The 20,687-nt window shown below is 27.7% G+C and overlaps 1 long non-coding RNA gene across 2 annotated transcripts; it reads left to right on the plus strand.

Moving 5' to 3' along the window:
- Positions 1–213: 213 nt before the first annotated feature.
- On the plus strand, positions 214–20,474 carry LOC124429733. 2 transcript variants are annotated; one of them, XR_006943535.1, is made up of 4 exons: positions 218–452; positions 2,239–2,626; positions 2,719–2,874; positions 20,255–20,474. It is a non-coding gene; the product is annotated as an uncharacterized LOC124429733 (long non-coding RNA). The 2 variants fall into 2 exon arrangements; XR_006943534.1 differs by lacking the exon at positions 20,255–20,474 and having other exon boundaries at positions 214–452; positions 2,719–3,218.
- Positions 20,475–20,687: the final 213 nt, after the last annotated feature.

The following is a 20,687-nucleotide window of genomic DNA, read 5'->3' on the forward strand; positions in this document are numbered from 1 at the left end:
TAAGTCTTTATTCTTTTAGATTATTCCTTTAGAAAGACATAGTTATTTATTGAAAATTATTAGTTCTTCACGAAAAGCATCACTTACTTTCAGAAACCGATTAAACATTTCTGATGATACCGAATTCTAATATTTTATTTCAATTATATAATATTTTAACTATATTATACAATTTAACTATGCTATACTATTACAACTCTATTATTAAACCCTTATAGATAAAAATGAATAGATAGTGATATTGTTTCTTCAGAATATTTACAAGAGATATTCAAATTTATTACATAGATAATTTTACTTATTATTCGATTTATTATTTGCTTGTATATTAGTATAAAATGTTTAAAAGGTGTTGCTCCATAGATATGTCTTTGTCATTCTTGTTGCTGGGATCGCTGAGACCAATTGAGATCCGTATGTGATGACGGAGTTTTATCATCTTGTAATTGCAGGTAATTGAGATACTTTTTTCTAAGTTACTTATTCGTCCAATATACATAATCACCAAACATGAGATTTCTACGACATAGTGTTTGCAAGTCAAGAAGATATTGCGTTTTTGAAATGTTGGCGAAAATAAAATTACCGTTTACATGTTTTCATTGACGTGCTATTGCGTCATATTTGTCTCGAATTTCTGGCCTTTATTTTTGTGGTATGTTTACTTTTCTTGTTTTAAGATAATTTAGTCCGTGTCCTTTTCAAAAAGTCGAATAAAAATAAACAAAACATTCGTTTGCTAGGTACGTGATAGATACGATGGATATCTATTAGTTGTTAAACTACTATTGATAGTCACCTATCAAATACCTAGTAAAATTTAGGATTGAAAATGGGTTTTTATTAACTAGTTTCGATTTCTCGGGTTTACTAAACGGATGACGGATTACTAACAAATTGTTGAAGAAGAGTCTGAAAGTTGTAAATAAGGTTCTGTTCTGATCACGTATGTTTATTTCTACTGATGACTCGTGAAACGGAATAAAATAATTTATCAATTATTAATCTTGACTGATCGTATTATGTGTTATATTCGATTTTTATCTAAATCGTATATATTCGTGTACATACATATACGTACTTAATATATCGTACATATAATATATATACATGTGTGTATATTCCTGATAGATACTATACATGAATGAATACTATATATGTGCATACATATATCACACGTACACGTTGTGTATATAACTCGTCATGGATAAACATCTGTATATTCATACATTTGTTACAGATACGCATATGTACATATGTAGAATTCTCAAAATTAAGACATTTCTTTGTCACATCAGCGAATGAGTGACCTGTTTCGTTCGGAATTGTTATTGTCAAGCTCATGATATAATACATAAGACAGAGAATGCTATCTTATTTATAATATAAATTAAAGATAAATATATGTAAATAGGTTGGAAGAAAATGGTAGGATTTGTAAGACAAGAAAGGACATTTTGTAAGAACTTGTGTTGTTGTCAAAAGAATATTATATTACCTTTTATAAGTTATAATACATACAACGTATATTGGGTACTATATATTATATGTAACATATGTACACATTTTGTATATATACAATAATACATAAAATTCTATGAATCGACGAAGTTGGAAACACAGTAAAGGTCGTCGTATAAATGTCGTATTATATTTTGCTGTTTTTCTTATTTAGTAGTAAGCTGTGTGCTGTTAAAAAAAAGGTCAAGTATGTTTTCATGTATGAGGATACGTTAAATATGAATAAATCTTCTATTTCGTCCTAGGAAATGATATCAGTAATTGTTCTCGGAAATTTGTTTTCGTGTACGAACTTACGAAAGATTTGTAGCAGGGATGGATATTGGTGATCTCTCTTTCTCAGAATGATACCTACTCGCGATAACATTCTCGGCTATTCTTCTGTTGTATAAGTATTTGCGTGTCAATTATTCTAGTGAAAATTTAACTATATTTTATTTTAGAATAATTAATAATTATCATAATTATTAATAATTATGCTATGTATTTTTATTATAAAATAATTAGTATCGTGAACATTCTTAATATTTTTTAGATAATATTGTGATTCGTAGGTGATATTACTTTTTAATTATTTTTGTTACCGTTACAATGTTTTTGTTTATTTCATTATTACTTTTTGCTAGTAAGAATTTAAGTAATCTTTTATTTTTTGACTTTATACTTTTAACAATTTTTTTGTACTGTACAATGATACTGATATTGTTTTTTTTTCAGATTATGATTGCAGTTGTTCGTGCAATCATAGATGAATCGATCTTTGTTTCGATAAAATAAAGAAGGAATTGTGAAGTAGATTTGTTGTTAATGTTTTTCGGTTAATTTGTTTGCGTTTTATGATGTTAAAAAACTTTTAGGAATATGTTTATATGAATAATTTGGGTGCAAAGCAGTCATAGAATCAATATTTATTCGTATAAAATTTTATTTTTCTTTTTTTCTACAATCAGATATACTGTAGATTCTTATATATAAAACAAGCAATAGATATTCGCGAATTAAATTCATTGTTTGCCTCTTAATTATTAAATAATTATTGCGCATTTGAGTCAGTGCATCATGGAAGATGATCAAGGACCTATTACATTTCTTTAGAAGAATATTGGTAAATAAACGTTTGTATTTAATAGCTAATATAATTCTACATTTTTTTTATTACGATAAATTTAATAAAAATTGTGTTTAATCCTTTTTCAGATTTGCATTGTCATTAAATCAACGTATTACAAATTCAATCTAATTAATTTTCTATCTACGTCGATTTATTGCATTTTGGACTTATTACGGAACAGCTTACATAAATTTCGAACTACAACGGGGCGAGTGTTTTGGAGCTATTGTGGATTTTAAGCAGTGAGTGAACAAATTTAAGTCCCTCCAGTATATATTATGTCGAGAATGAAAGATTCGACTTGACATGAGTTACTGTTTGTAATTTTTTTTATTAATTGTTGACGAACATAGCCATTAATAATTAACTTTTTGGATTTATTCTTGAATGGTACAGTTTTAACTGGTTTTTTTATTGAGCATAGTTTAGTTTCATTAGCTTAGGATAGTATTTTCTTGTTTTATTAATGAGTCATTTAATTAATACGAGTCATGTAACAACTCTTTGAAGTGTGATTTAAGTGCGATTGGTTGTCATAATTGGTGACGAAGGCGCTCACACGTTGGCTTCTGCAGCTTTTTGACTATGCGTGCATGAAAGTGTGCCAATTATGTGAATGTTAACGAAATTAATTATTATAAAAACGATAAAATCTGATTAATTTGAATAAATATGTTTTTGCACATGTATTTAAACGTTATAATATAATCAAACATCATAATACAAAAAGTAAGCCTTTCGAGATCTTCTTTAGATGCAATAATCGAAAACAATTCATCCAGTAAAATGAAATCATTTTTGGCCTAGAAGTACTAGTAACATTCTATTTCAATTTGTGAAGATATGCTTATTTTTAATTTCTAACGTTTAGAAAAAATTAATAATCGTTTGATATCTTTCAATGCAGTATGGTGCATCTAACACTATTTGGCATCTTTTGTATTTCCATGTTGTTTCAATGTATTTCTTATATGTTTCACTAATTTTATAAGCTCTTGTTTATTTTTTCATATTGTTAAATTGTTTTTTATTGTCTTGTTTTTTTTATTGTTTTTTTTATATTCTTTGAAAAATGAGCCCAATGTTGCATTTATAGTTTTCGTGATGTTTATTGCTATTCGATAAGTTATTTTGAATCGTTTTTCGTAATCCACTAATTGTGCAGTTTTTAATAATAATTCTATAATATTTATTCTATACTCAGTAAAACTTTATTTTTTTTCTTTATTTATTGTTTCGTATAGTACATATCTATTAAAAAGTGCCTTGTCGAATGTATATAAGAAAAATTTTCTATATATTTTCATATATTATCTCATAATACTTACAGAAATTAGCGAATAATTCCAATCATGCTTTTATTATATTCAGTGACATATTTTGATTTCAAAATACGATTGAATTGAGTTTATTCTTGCCTACAATCAGTTATTTCTGCAGTTTTCTACTTTGTAGAAATGACATAAACGTTTCTTTTATTTTCTTATTTCAGTTATATTTTCCCGTTTTTAATTTTGTACCGAAAAATCTTAGTATATTGGTTTTATTAGAACGTATAATTTCAGTGGCATGTGTTTTATTTTTAACTATTGTTAAAAACAGTTTAGGCGACGCATATTATTTTTCAACATATAAAATAATTAATTCAAAATTGATTGTGACAATTCAATAATTTTTTGATGCGTTATTATTAGAATTTATTTTGTCATTACCTATATATATCATAAAATGATAGCAATAATTTCACGCTGATTCATTTCATTTATAAATTATTATGCCATTTCTTTGTAGGTTGGGTTATATTGTTTATATGGAATAAGTCTCTTAAATTGCATTAATGATTTATTAATGGTGACATCCATGTGTATACATTTTTGGATTTATGAATAAACAAATTTATTATAACTTTTATTTTATGTAATCAGTATATAGTGAAAACTATATTATTATTTGTTAAATGCAAAAATCTAATAATTTGTAAAAATCTTATGAATGGTATAATCTTTCCGAATATTGGCTATTTTGTAATGACTCTTTCAGAGCAGTCATTTGAATTTTTATTTTTACTTTTTCTTTGATTTTAATTATTATTATACTTAATATAATTTTATTTCATCACAATTTACAGGAACTTCAGTCGCGTTACAATTTTGCTTATTTTACTTAAAATCAAAAATGAAAAATTAATTTTTATCAAATCTTCTATCTATCGATGTATTACTAAAGCAATTCAAACATATATGTAGCTAATCAGTACAATCTAGGAAGTATATGGTAACCTTTTTGTTTGAATTTTAGCACTCTTTGTTCTAAAAGTTGCAAAATGTGTTTGCTAAAATTGTAAAATTTTCGCACCGTGTATGCTAGTTCTACCATCTCTTACATTTCATGGTTTACTCTTCTTCGGATAGATATATTTGACGGCCCTAGTGTTACTACATCATGACACTGTATGAAATGCATTGACAGTTCCATTCTAAAGTCAGAGATCTTTACTTTTCCTTTTTCGTTGTCAGTTTATATATTCGTACCTAATGTATTTAATAACAATTCGATAGCTAATTTTATATACCGCATGAGGGTTTTTCTGTGTGATGTAGAATATCCTATCATCTGATCGGATAAATCACATCACATTTCCCTACATTGTAATCTAAAATTACTGTTAGTTTTTCAAGTATGTAATTATTCTTGCATACAGTTATTGTTTTCACCAAATGTTTTGTGAAAATTATTAAAATATCTTGCCTGTTTTTCCATTTAAGAACCATAATCTCTTTCCTATTTTGCATTGCAATTAACTTGTCTCGTTTCAATTTTTTTAGTTTATTTTTTACGAATATTCTTTTTCGATTTTTCCTTATAGTTCCTTTCAAATGAGAGTTACAAGCAATTAATGTTTCGGCTAAATTGATATTGATATACCAATTATCTGCGTAAATTATGAGGCGTTTATGGGGTATATTGTTACACATGCTCGTTACAAGACTTGTTAGTGTTTAACATAGTGCTTTTGATTTTTTTTCCAGAATATATTTGAAATTGGTATGTATATCTTGGATCATAAAATAATTTAAATAGTTTAATCTTATTTTTATGGTTCTTCTGTTCTAAAAATTATTTAAGAATTATGCATTCTCAAAATGGTATTAATGATTCATTAATACATACATCAAATATTTCATCGAGATCGTAATATTTACAAAAATTTTGATTCGATACATCTCCAAGTCTGCTTATCTTATGTAGTTTTCTGGTTATGTTTAATTTTGTTTGCTATCTGGTTATTATTAATTTTATGCCAAAAATCTCGATGTAATTCTACATCTTTGATTTATTACTTTTTCCTTGACTCAAGTACATTGATCTGATGATTGATGTCTATAATCTTCTTTATTATCGGTAGACTCTGGATATTTATGCACGATAAATATGTAACGTATGATATTTATCCACCAAAACATATGCAAATATGTACGAAAAGTATTGAAATATTTGGTATGTAAGTATTAACAATATATTTTGCAATTATTGTGATATATTTCGAATTATAATATATTACAAGCATCTTTCCCATATTCGATGGTGTCAATTGGGGACGTTCATCTATAAAAATTAACTTATATTCGAAGAATGATCGTTATACCTTTTGGTATTCTTTGATGGGTATAATGTTTTGCATTTTTTCTCTTAGTATCTTTATTATTCTTCTATATGTTTTGACGTTTTCAACTTGAATTTTTTAATTATTATCTGAGGATCGTAGTATATATGTATTCGATTTCAAGTTACTTTTAAGTATATGCATTCATAGAATACTTCAATATGAAGTAATGTTTTTAAAAATATTTTCTTCACAGATAATATTAATATATTAATGACTGGAAAACAGAATCGTACTCAGCTATCCTCAGCTGTCCTGTGTAGACAATACACTACATACGTAACATGTATCATGTTTGTACAAAATAATTTTAATTTCTTCCCTGCTTCTTCCCCATACAATGTACGATGCTGCATCCATTATAAGTAATTCACTATCGCTTGGTAACAAAATTCTTAAGACTGAATTTATAAAGTGAAATATAGTTGCGTAATTTATTTCTTCTATTACTTTAAAACATAATAAATGTAATTTTGTCGTTTCATCCTCACAAAGCTATGCTACTATTAAACTTGCAATCTATTGCCCTATTGCATTCGTTTACAGTTGTTTCGTTTACAGAAATCCATATATAATATTCTCCTATATCTTCTCTAATGACCTCAATACTTGAATTATAGCAATCATCTAAGTAATTTTTGCATAATGTAGATTCGTCCGGAACCGAATAATCTATGTATTTTGCAAGAAAATTTTTCCATGTATGGTTATTTAAAGAACTTCACGGTATATTACCAGCAACCATTACTTGCATTAAATCTTTATAAAATTCATTGTTATTTTAATTTGATGGTTGGTGCTCACTTTCTCTTTTACATGGGTTACCTCATTCTTCAACATTTTTTGTATGTTTAAATGTATTTATATGTTGCACTAACTATGTTTTTCTTTCACCTTTAACACTTTTACTATAGATTTAATAATAAATACTTTTTTTATTATTTTCATGAATAACTTTCCATTAATGACATTCTATATATATTAGTTTTTATTATATTATATTCTATTTATATTAGTTTTCATTTCAGGCCCTGAAATAGGATATGAATATAGGATATGAATATATAAGTGGAATCTCATTTGATATAATCTTTATATTGCTTCTTATCATTATCAGTTCATAATCTTTACTATATAATGTAACATAATATAATATATTATATAATACATGCTTTAATATTTATATATAATGAAATTGAACTGATTAATTCAAACATCATATTTTCATTTCCACTATTATGTTAATATTCCGATTAACTTACATCTGCAATACTTCGTTAAAATAAATTATATCACTTCCACATTAAGATCAAGTGTTTTGGCCTTCTCAATCTTTATTACACCCTGTACATGTTTTTATGAATCTTCACCTAGTTTTAGTTGGAAACAGTTGTTTATTAACGGTAAAATTCATTGCCAGCTTCTAACAATTTGAACTATTTTCAATAAATTTATTCCATACTTCAGAAATCAAAGAATATTTATCAGTTTGTAGACGTTCGAATACTTTTTTCATCGAATAAATTAAAAAATTTGTATAAAACAATTCTTGGTTGTCGTGTTTGAAAAAAATGTAGTCTCCCATTTCTTATTCCACAAATATGAAATGTTCAAATTTTTTTCTTCGTATACTCTACATGCTTACAAAATAACAAGAGATGTATCTAATTTTGCTGGAGATAGATTCCATGTAATTCCTAACACTCGATTTGCTTCTAGTTCTGTGCATTTTCGCATGAGTTCAATAATAATTATCAAGGCAAATGTAGTTCTTATTTGACCTTTTATAATGTTTTTTTTTGTGTATATCGTAGGATTTGGTAATGGCCATCCAAATCTTGAACCCTTTTATATTTTTTCCCATATAATTTCATCAATAGCAACTTCAATGCACTGGTCATTTCCTTCAGTCTCGTTTTCAGAACTTGACAGAAATCCTCTTCCCTTTTATCTCCTGTTTGTTCAAAATGTTCCTTTCCTCATCCTCATTATTTAAGCATTTATTATCAGTTTCGAATAAATTATATCCAATTAAAATTTGGTCTTCTTCAATTTTAGATAATTTCCCTTCATCGTCTTCTAAACACCCTTCACTTACATTGTTTATCTCTTTTACTGCTTTTTTCTGCCTTGTCATGCTTAGGAGTAAATATTAGAAATATTAGTAAATATTAGAATAATACAGTAAAATAAAATGTAAATTAACTATTAAATTTTGTTCACTTTCTCTTTCCTTATTATTTTCACGCTGTAATGCTCTGTTTGGAACTTTCAACATTAGACTTTTTTGATGTAGCAGTATGTACGATAATAATATTCGACGATAATTTGAATGATTTTGTTTAGATTAAATCTCATACGCTTACTTTATTGTCGTTTTTTTCAAATGGTCATTTAATTGGTTATGGTTGATATTAAGGTACATATTTTTCTCAGAATAAACAAAATAAAAGCAAGCGTAAATATTGATAAAATTATTAAATGGATATTATAGAAATCATAATTATATTAATATATGAATTATAATTATAAATCAAATAAAGAAAAAAATAATAGTGAATGCAGAATTTGTATTCAAAATCCAAAACCGGTCATTTGAGAAACTGTTGTACGGTTAGTGTTAAAAACATTTAGACGATTATTATCTGTAATACTAACTTTTACTATTTTATTATTTGAGATTATGTCAGCACACTTTTCCTTACTCTTATTTCTTTTTAAAAAGATTACATCAGGCTTTTTCTGAAATGTATTTAAACACGGACAGTAAAGAGCAACAATAAGATTAATATTTTGCATCGGAAGATGGTATGGAAGCGCATCTGTGAATATTAAATCACTGTTCTCACTCGTATTTCTCATGTTCGGCTTTTAAAGATTGATTTACATATTTCAATTCAATCGTACTTCTGTTTCCGTTCCGTCTCTGCTTCGTTATTTTAGTACGGAACGTAGTTCCACTACTCAGTTCTGTTTCAGTTACATTCATATATTCATACATTAATAATATATTATATAATATACTATCCAATATATTAGATTCTATTCTATGGACATCTTCAACATAAAAAAATAAGGATGGGCGAAGCCATAGAAAATTTTTCTTGTAATATATAAATATATAAATTTATTCATTCTGTTTTCTCCACTTGTTGACAAAAAGTAACTTTTAAAAGCTTTATCAACTTTACGTATGCAAATATTATTTTTCGTTTTATAAAAGTGACATTTTTGGTATTATTTTAATAAGATTTTGTTTTGATCAGTTAATTATTATATTTTTTTGTGAAATATTAAATATGTTAGAAAATAAAGAACATTTTCGTCAAATTTTCTTTTTTTATTTTCGAAAAGGCAAAAACCCGTGGTAAATTCGTTAGGAAATTTGTCCTTTATATGGAGCCATAGAATGCTATAATGCTAGATAATTCAACATACAAACAGTGGTTTTGAATATTTAGAGAGTAAATTTGGATGTAGAAATATTTTACAAAATACGTTAGGACTAAGTTATCGCAAACAAATTTTATTGCCTTACAATTTAAGTTCCAATAGCATATTGGCATAAACAAGATCAGTCACACATCGAGCTTTTTCACGATTAGGCTGAGCGTTCGAAATTGTGCAAATCGTACATGTCTTTTGATATGTAAATGTATGTGTAAGATACAACTAATTTTATTTTGCAAGATGTTTGATAAATAATTACTACCAATTGATCATTGAACAAGAAATAATTTTACATTTTGTGCAATTTTCCATTGTTGGTGTTATCTCGCACAATATTATAGGGTAAGGAGTTAAAATGTCTTTTAAATGAAAGATAATATTTGTGTGTGTATAGATGATAATCTATACATATCAGCAAAACTGATATGTTTTAAAAATCTACTTTATGGATCACAACGTTAAATGAGTGCGTGAAATAATCGAAAATCTTCTTCGTCCATAGACAAAAGACGTTAATAAAATTCAGCCCAAAAGCATTGTTGACAAGCATCGTTGACATAGTAAACAGTGTTATCTATCAATAATAACTTTCTCTCACTTGTCCGTTTTTAAGTGTTCGTTATTCCACTGCTGGAATAAAAATCATTGAAAATTATTCAATAAAAATGTTATAATTCATCTAAGCACTTTTCTGGAACTGATCGTATATGTAATAGGCATAGTACTTAAATGTATATCTTTTGAAACATCGAGGTTTATTACTCATTCCAATTAATAAAGTGGGAATCTTGTCACGGGACAAGAGCCGTGATTCGACCATTATGACCCGGTGTTAAGCATTCATGTTGACACATGTCTTTTGCGAAAATGTTTTCCATAACAAGCTAATTTCATTTGCGTTATGCACATTTTCCAACATATGATTTTCTTTTCTTAGATATTCGACAAACTCTTTTTTAAAGCTGCAGATTTATCCGATGAAGGTTTTTGACTGACACATAGTCTACGAATATCGTAACGTGATTTGAAATTTGCTAACCAACCCGATGATGCTTTGAAATTATAATCTTCATTCAATTTTCGATTGTACTATATAGCTTTTTCGTATACGATAGGACCAGATATCCTCTGCCTTTTTTTCGACAGAACCGTTGATACGTAGCCATGTCAAGAATTTTATTGTTAACAGATTTCATATTTTTTCGTGTGCACTGCAATCAACTCTCACTATAATTTAGAATTTCACACTTTCGTCTTATAATGTCACAAACTGTTGATTTTCCAATTCCACAAGACGCTGCTATTTTAATTATTATTTTACCACTATTTAACCGACTTAATATTTCACGTTACGTTTGAATTGATAAAACGGTATAATTACATTTCGACATAAAGCTTTAGAAAATAAAGATCAATCAACAATGATATGATAATATATGTTAATGTCGCTGATCGCCACATATCCTCAATATTTATCTGGCTAATCAATGTTCGGAAATCGAGGTTCTACTGATTTATATGTTATGATGTGAATAATTGATTCGAACAGACTCTTACGTGATGTTGGTGAATATTCTATCCTCTATGTGATGTAATGTGATGTAAATAATTAGTGATTTGAACAAAGCTTCGGAATTTAGTGATAGATTTCAAATAGATAATTCGAAATTTAGCCGAATCAATTATAACCCAGTGATGTATCGATAGATAATCTTTTTCTAAAGAAGCAGTATAAGAAATTGTATTATTTTCTTTATTTTCATTCGGTCTTTTATTTATTGATGGTTTTACCAACTTATTTGATTTTTGTAGTGTCTTACTTTTTCCTATATTACTGTTGCTTTTTAATAGTAGTTGTTCGAATTTGGGAATTTTTAGTAAAGCTCTCACATCAACACATTCATTTTGATATTTTTTCACGACCAAACATTTTTGATACATTTAAAAGAATTACACTTAATGTGTACTAGAAACATTTACTTATGATTCTTCAACTAAATCATGTAAATAATTTTGATTAGTCTGGTAAATTACTATTATATTATCTTTTAATTAATTTTCATCTGTACGATTTTCTTTTATTTCATCATTTAGAATAATTTCTTAAAAAGATTAAATATTTAATAACAAATCCATAGAAAAAAATTATATATTTACATTGAACTACATCATCACCGTATTCCTATCCTAATCCTGTTGTGTACCTAAAATATCTTTGTAAATAGTTGTAAAATTAATATCTATAATTAGCTGGTTCAACTCCTGTATCCTCACATACAATTTATGTTTCCCACATTTCTGCTATTTTCTTTCCTTTATGTTTTCGTATTAATTTTTTAATATTTTAAGATCTGTAAATTCTGTAAAAAGATCGTGTCGAAATCTTTGGTAAGTTTTATCCATGCATCAGTTTTTGGTTATTTTCACTTATTTAAACAAAGAAAAGTATGTTGTGCCTTTTAGCAGCGAAAAGGATGTTTTAGTAGACCGTCGTAAAAAGAAGTACAATTTGCTTTTAGTCGCGAAAAGTAGCATGCTTCCCTTTTAGCTGCGGAAAGTATTACATTAAACAGGTACTATTCTATTGCAAAAACGAAAAGGTTTACATTTTTTTTTAGCTGGAATAAATTCTCTAATTTAATAAGTAAAACTTAATCAATTAATGTTGTCATGCACATAGAGTATTCATCTATGAGGATACGAGTAGTAAAAGTCGAAACATCATTAACAATAGGATATGACAATCTTTGTATCGTTCTAGAATTATAATTTCTTTTATAATTTCTCTTAATAAATAATTATTACAATAAAAGATGGTGTTTATTGTCAATCACGGATCACAAATATAAACAAACGTCAATTAATATATTTAGATAATAATATTACTAAATTATACAAGTGAATAAATTTTCTCGGGGTAAGATTTTTAAAAACCATTGAGGATAAATTTTTTTTCTTTGAATGATAGTGGATTTTTAGTATCGTAGACATTTTATATATATTTCATAACATTTTGCTTTAAAACGTACTGTCTTAAGATTTTAATTTTTATATTGTTTCCATAAAAATCATATTTAACGCTAATTGAATTCCTATTTGATCTCATACTTATTTCTCTGTAATAATTGAAATAAAAGAATTGAAATGATTTAAACAAAAGGTCAATTAAATTCTTTCGAGAAATTTTTAAAGTTAAATATATTTGCCTACAACATTTCTTTAATAATGTATGAATTATGAACTTTCCATTTTCTCATGTGTATGCACTATTCATTTTGGGTATATACGGATTTGTTTTTATAATGCCATTCGATACGGGTATGCATGGAATCATCATCATTCTGCAGATGGCTCATCTCCGAAAGTATAGAAAAATAATGTTAAAATAATTAAAAAATATACTTTCTTTTGTATGCGTTTTTGATTTTGAGATTAAAATGTACCTATATGTTATAGTAATGTTGGAATCTACAACAGCTTTATCCCATTTGCATCATATGGAAATAAGAAAAAAGGCCCATTTCACCGAAAAATTTTTATTTTATATTTAGATGTAAAATTGTATAAAAGTAAAAAAAATCATTTTTCAGCATTATTTGTTAGAAATTTTGTTCAATGTGGTAGTATTTGAAATGTAGGATGCAAATAAGAACTTCACAATTTTCACACTGATAAATAGTTTCCCTCCTTTTATTTTCTTGTAAACAAACAATACAACGCTTTTGAGCTTATTTTGATGAAGTTGATGATATGACCATTGGAAAATGTTGTCCAGAAAATCTTGGTGGCAATGATACGGACGTTGAAACTTTTCGTGTTTTTCTTGGTGCATTTATTTTTCCTATAATATTTGCAATAATTTCTTCAGGAAGTTTTTGTTTGAACACGTGAAATGCTCTATCTTTATGAATGTTCTTGAAAATAATATAACTATTCAAAAACATCATATCGACGCAATAAAAAAAAATCTTTTTGTATGCTTTGTGATACCGTCGCATAATATGAAATTTACATAACATTTGATCATCTCCATCGATTCCTCCCATATTTTTATTATAATCTAAACCTACAGTAGACTTTATAACTTTTCCTTTGGTTTTGAAATTAATTTTTCCGGTATCAGCAAACTCGAAAGAGTACATTGTTGATAACATTTCTACGTCTTTTTTGTCTTTCCATTTTATTGCTGATATGTTTTTGCTTTGAAAAATAGCAGCTTATACTGTTAGGGAGTATGTTATTTTATTAATTAAATATTTGGATTCAATGCCGAACGCAGCCGTGTATATATACGCTCCTGTGATAGTGACCAGGAAAATTGAACGTATATATACGCCTGTAATGAAAATGGGTTAATAAACATAATAGTCTATTATGTTATTGTTCGATCTGCTGTAACTATCAAAGATGCTCCATCACGAAAATCACATATAAGTTGTTCCAGCAATCTCCGGACAAACATAAAATGTGACATAGTTGTCTTATTTTCTCTTATAACTGACACCTTATATTAGATGTAGCTACTGGTTGCGCATATCTCTAATCCCAAGAAAAAAAGTTTTCCCCGCCAATTACATGATTTTCTCATTAAACAATATGAACTTGCATATTGATTAGCCTTATCGACACCTTCTATATTTAAATTGTATTTTTAAAATAACTTTTAGCTTGTTAATGTTAAGAATGGTATCTTGTTTAATCTTATTTGTATATTTTTCATATCTGAGTTAAGATCACAGAAAAAAAAATTGATTAATTAATGAAAAGACATTTTTAACAATCCGATAATACGAAATCAAGCATAGTGTAATTTTGCGTAAAAATCATGTTATGTAGTCTAATTATTGTCATAATAAAAAAGTATTAAAAACATTTATCACGTTATAATTAATGAAACTTTATATGGAAGGTTAGAGAATATAATTTTCATACAAATGTTTTGTTAGAATTGTATTAAAGTCAGTTTGCCATTGATGATCGTAACAATGTAATATATAATGTTTAAAGGCAATGAATTTGATTCGGAATTAACATTTGATGAAATTCAATCGACTTTTCAAAATATGAAATTTGAACGACAAATATTTTTAAGGACATTGTACAAGTAAATAATAAAAGTAGAGGATGAACTAAGTAGATCCTAATGTAAATGTCTTGTTCTAAAACAATTATTTCTGATGATATTATAATCCTTTTTTTAAATTGACAAATATTATATAAAATACGAACTTTCTATTCTTTGATTACATCAAAAATTCTTTGAATTTAATGATATATATACATGTACATTTTTTTTACAAGCACAGAGTCAGATAGATTTAAGTATTCTTCTAGTAACATTATTCGTACAACATCTAGTAAAATTTCTAATATTTTATATAATAAATTATATATTTTAATTACTTATGTTAATATATAATAACACAAATGTGATTAACGTACATTTATTGCGAATTGCACTCAAAACAGACAAAATTGCTGCTTCCTTCGTTGTATCTTTCCTCTTCGGACATTTCGGCGTAATATGTCCATACGCACGGCACTCGAAGCTTTTGGAGCTCAGCTTCTTTGTCAGACGGTTCGCGCTTATATGTTCTCACATGCCATACTTACAACAGCATTTATCACTGTTACCTCTTGCCCTATCACTACTTCTTGTGAAACCGTCAGATCGAAGAAATAGTTTACCACCCATCGCTTCATCATTCCGTCCACCGCATTGATTATGTCCATATACGCTGCGATTTCGCTAAGTTGTTTCCACGAATTTTTTCTCAAAATTCTTTCATCCATTAAATCTTTTTCTATAGAAATGTGATGATCACAAACTGTTTCTTCGAGACTTAGCTTTGGATCATTATACGAATGCCCTTAAAAGTTGAGAGGTTATATTTATTGTCCAGAGTATAGTGCTATTTTGAGTATAAAAAAGATGTTTATTATAATGCGATACGGAAATGGTAAATCACTTTGCTTGCTCGCCTATCCCCCCCCCAAAAAAAACAAAGAAAAAAAAATAAGATATAAAGGAGAACTGTATAGCAAACACAAATCGGAATTTATAGCTTATTATAACTAATGGTACTAGAAACCGTGTCGATCACTTATCTAGTACTTTATTTCCAATTACAAAAAATTGGCTGTCAGAGAACTTTGTATATGCCATCTACGATGTGCTCCATCAACTCGACCTAGCCTGTTGGAACATTGTTATCTATAATGATTTTCGCAGGGATATGTTCATGAAAACTTTCATCCTTTCTTCAAACGCGATCCTTAAATTTCTTCCGTAATATGACTCTGCTTTCGCGATGCCAAAACATTGCTTTCAATTTCCCGACGAATTCCTCGAGCGGCATTCCCAAATATTCTGTTCTGCAATGAAATAACTTGAATGCTGTTTTCTTCAATCTCAATCAGATCAGGACTTTGTCACAATCATCCTCCAACATAGCTTTCAGGAATTTTAACTGTCTTTATCTATTTATCAAAATTATTGCCACTTCCATTAAATTCGCCCAACAGATCTGCTGCCGTCACAAAGCTTACTCGCGTCCATATATGCGTCTTCTCGTCCGTGGTGTTCCCTTTAGATTGAATTTGCGAAATTTGAAACTGCGAAAGGATTAATATAGGAAAAGTCATGAAGTTAAATGGGGATACAATAACGTTGTATACAGGAAATCTTAGACGAAATTTTAAAAACGGTCATTTCACAACTCGTGGTAGGTTTAGTGTTAAGGAAGAAATGAACGATAGCTCCGTAGCAGAGCCAACGAAGTGATAAGAGTTAAAGTAAGCATTATTCTAATATAAAAGCCATAAATTTTTCATGTGTTACATCTACTACGAATGCTTAATTGATTTTGAGATAACTGTTTTTCACTTATCTTCTTTTTTGCATATTCTTTAGTCTTTTATTATTTTATCCATCAATATATATGATATTCTTTTATCCATCAATATCGTGAAATATAATTTTATAAAATCTAACGATTCTTTTATGCCCTGAAATACTTGTAGTCCTGCTGTTCGCGGAAAAGTTTTAAAAGAAAAGCTAAATGGTAAATCGTCCTTTTCTGATATATCCTCTCATCCGTCAGTTTTGAGTCCTCTATTTGTTCTGAATAGTTAGGATATGCCATTACGTTTCTTTACGTTTTTTACGTTTCTTACAAATTCATTTTCACTTTCACTATTCTCACTTTTACATACTATCTTCAATCAGTTTTATTTTTGATTATAAGTAACCCTTGTATAACGCTGATGTTCTATTTCATAGAAATGTTGTATAATATAAATCATATTAAACGAGACTCGGATATAATAAAAAAAATCGTTGCAAATCCTTTTCAAATTGTTTACACTTCTTTTCAAATTATATACTTTATATATTTTTTAAAATTATAACACATGACAAAAGAAATACATTTTTATTTAATTAAAGTAATTCATAAACCTAAGATAACATACAAAGTATGAAGTAAATGATAGTACATATATAAAATTGTAAAAGTTACGAACAGATTACGATCTTCAAACATTTCATCGATTTTTTTATGCCAACATACGAAAGATTAAAAACTAATGCATATAAGTATTTTTAAAAATATATAAAGTAACAAGTTAAAATTTTTTAATTCCAAGACCGCGTTATATCCAAGCCATATTGTTTAAGTACCGCCTTATACGAGGATTACTTATACTTTATAATGAAAACAGTTTCGTTATAACTACACGCAGTTGGTGTCACTAAAATGTAGGTATAAGTTCTTACAAACGCAACGCCATGAACATAAATATTAAAAAAAAAATTTCTGTTGATCATTTCTACGAGTGTATATTTTAACTATGGCAAATATCTTTAATTTCTTTTTCTTATGGCCTGCACTGTAAACTATTCAATAATTATGTATTAGAAAGAACTATAGTTTCTATTTTTTAATGTCTTGTTTGCTTTGTAATGTTTTCTATGCTCATAAGCAGTTAACTGCCCATTCAGAGAATACTCAAAATTTATTATTAATAGATAATTGTTTTCATTCGTAAAATTTATTATATATTAGCAAAAGAATTTGATATTTAACTTCTGTGTAACTAACAAATATTTTATCTGCTGATGGTTTTGATAACAATAATATTAAATATTTTCAATATGATAGCCTTATTTAGTACAAAAGGATGATCTACTGTAACATAATGAACACTTATGAAAAATACAAATACAATATATCATGCAACTTGCGCGATATGTTCTAATATACAACATTGAATTTATCACTAGCTCTTTATCCGAAATTTATTTGTTAGTATTAATATTTTACATCTTACAAACGCATAAACTATTACATTGAATCTCTAATTTGACGACCAATTGGTCATTATTTACTGCCAAAAGTCATTTCTAAGAATTTACCCGACAATAGAAAGCTTCTACTATTATTTGCAACAACATTTGACTTATTTGAATAGCCAGCTTCACTCGCAATCTTCAAAAAGATCTTTATTACTAGTAGTTTGTAATCAGAAACAATTAAACAGTAAGTGTAAAATCGTATGATAACCTAAATAATTTTGACCCTATGCGATCGGTACCACCATAGCGGTGACGTTTCAGCTTTGTTCTAGAAATCGATGTATCTGCTATAATGGTATAATCTTTGTTTTGTGTGCATGTCTGTTATTTTAAGATGTGGATATTGCGAAAGAAATTTGTTATCTCTTGGTTTACCGAGGAACTATTACCATTCACCAACAATCTTCTATAGCACACATTCTGATTCCCGAAAATAGACTACTTTAGTGCTGATTTTCAAGATAAGGGTAATGAGGATTGCTTGGAATTTGAAATGTATGATGAAAATGTGAATAATTCAAATATACATGATTCTATACTTAATTATAAAAGTGACACTAGTGATAGTTCTATAATTTCTTCGAAGAAACGGAATTTTGCTTTTCCATATACGTTTATGTCTACAGAAACGTTTAATTCAAAGGAATAATGAATGAAGAATAATTGTATATTCGTCATTGAATACATACACATATCAATTCGAAATGGTTTTCGCATTTTTATAAGCTAAGTAATTAATTATATTTGATAGAGGATTCTTTAATTTCTTATAAGTAAATCCTAAGAAATCCTACATAATTTGAATATTAGAACATTTTCCATAATTCTGATAAAAAGTATGATATGCATTCTGAAAAAATAATAACAATGTAAAAAACCGAATCTGTGAAATATCTACGATATTATATATCTGTCGATATTATAATATCGATATTATATATCGATACGATATTATAAATCGATTTGTTGATACTTCATTATTGAAAATTGTTCAGCGAAGGTTTTAATTTAATGTTAACAATGGCAATAAGTAAATATAATTAGTATTATCAATTATTTGGAGACTGTATAAATAAATAGGGATACACAAAAGTCGATTGCTTTTTGCAATAATGTAATTTGTTAATTATTTCGGCAACAACATGATTTTATCTACAAAAATTGAGAAAAATGAAGATTATAATCGTCGATAATGTTCTTATTTGAACAAAAACTAATTGATTAGAGCGCATTTACTTGATCAAATATTAAAGAAGTTTACTAAAAAATTTGCTCAATTTTTAAATAATGGTTGATAAAACTGCATATTTAAAATTGAAACTTCATATTTATAATATAATAAAATGCATTATAAAAAATGCATTTTATTGTTATTTTTTTGCAGCTTTCCAATAATTTTATGAATTACGTTCGAATTTTATAGCAGAAAATGCAAGTAGCAAATTTGAAAAATGTTATTCGTTTATTTTATATTTTATATTATTATATTTTTGCAATTTGTAATTTGTAACAGCTAGTTTAGACTTTAAAAATCTTTATCATCATTCTTGTATTTTTAATATATTACATCTAATAAATTATATTTATTGGTGATGCGACAAATGTCTAAATACTCAGCTATATTCAGTTGTGTGAAAATTATTAGCATAAAAGGATTTCAAATAGTTATATTTTGGAAAGGCAAAAAATGTTTCATTTAGATGATAGATTCGAAGTAGTAGGAGAAAGTAGAAGAAGAATATATTGTTTTTTACAATAATAAACAAATAACGTAGACTATCTGTATTTTTAACTACGGTCCAAGAGATATGCGGAACCAAGATGGTTGGCGAACTGACTTTTCAGAAATTCCGAAATGGCTGAAACGAATTCGCAACAAAATCGTTGCTATAAAATTTTGACAATATTGTATATGACGCATAGACAAAGCCTGAGCACAAGGAGCTATAGTAGATATAATGATCTTTATCGAAATGCAATCAGAGAAAAAATTAGCGGTTGAAGTTCGACAGGGCATATAAAACTAGGATTTCATACGATTGTATAGCCTTGAAAGGATACCAACGCTCATCGGGAAATAACATCTAGTAAAGGTGCCATCTATCATGAAATAGAATTGTTATCTACCATGATTAAAACTAAATGATTACAGATGATAGTTATTGAGACAGCAGCAGATGTAGCTTGCAGAACGGAAGCCGAATGGTGTGCAAACCAGATGTGCAAACGCTGACGATGCGGTTATTCTGTTGTACCCCAGGAAGATTGAGTGGTGTAATGAACGCCCTAATTCATGGGAATGCGCCTTTATCAACGTTATAATGCCTGGGGAGATGATGGCAGCTAAGTGCAACTAGGAGCTGTGTTGTAATAGTATGTAGACTTAATACTCGCCGCTTTCAGTCCTAAAGACCATAAGTCCATAAGTCTCGTTTACGCATTTGTTCGTCAGAATTTGTCACTAGATCTTTAAATTAAGGATTACGCCCCTACTCTTGATATGAGAACAAGATGAAAGTGCTTTGAGAGTAGTCAGCTTTAGTTCGCCGATAGTTTTCCTGAAATTGTATTTAGTTGATTTGATG

The sequence above is a fragment of the Vespa crabro genome, chromosome 16 (assembly GCF_910589235.1).
Source record: "Vespa crabro chromosome 16, iyVesCrab1.2, whole genome shotgun sequence".
NCBI classification, from domain to species: Eukaryota; Metazoa; Arthropoda; class Insecta; order Hymenoptera; family Vespidae; genus Vespa; species Vespa crabro.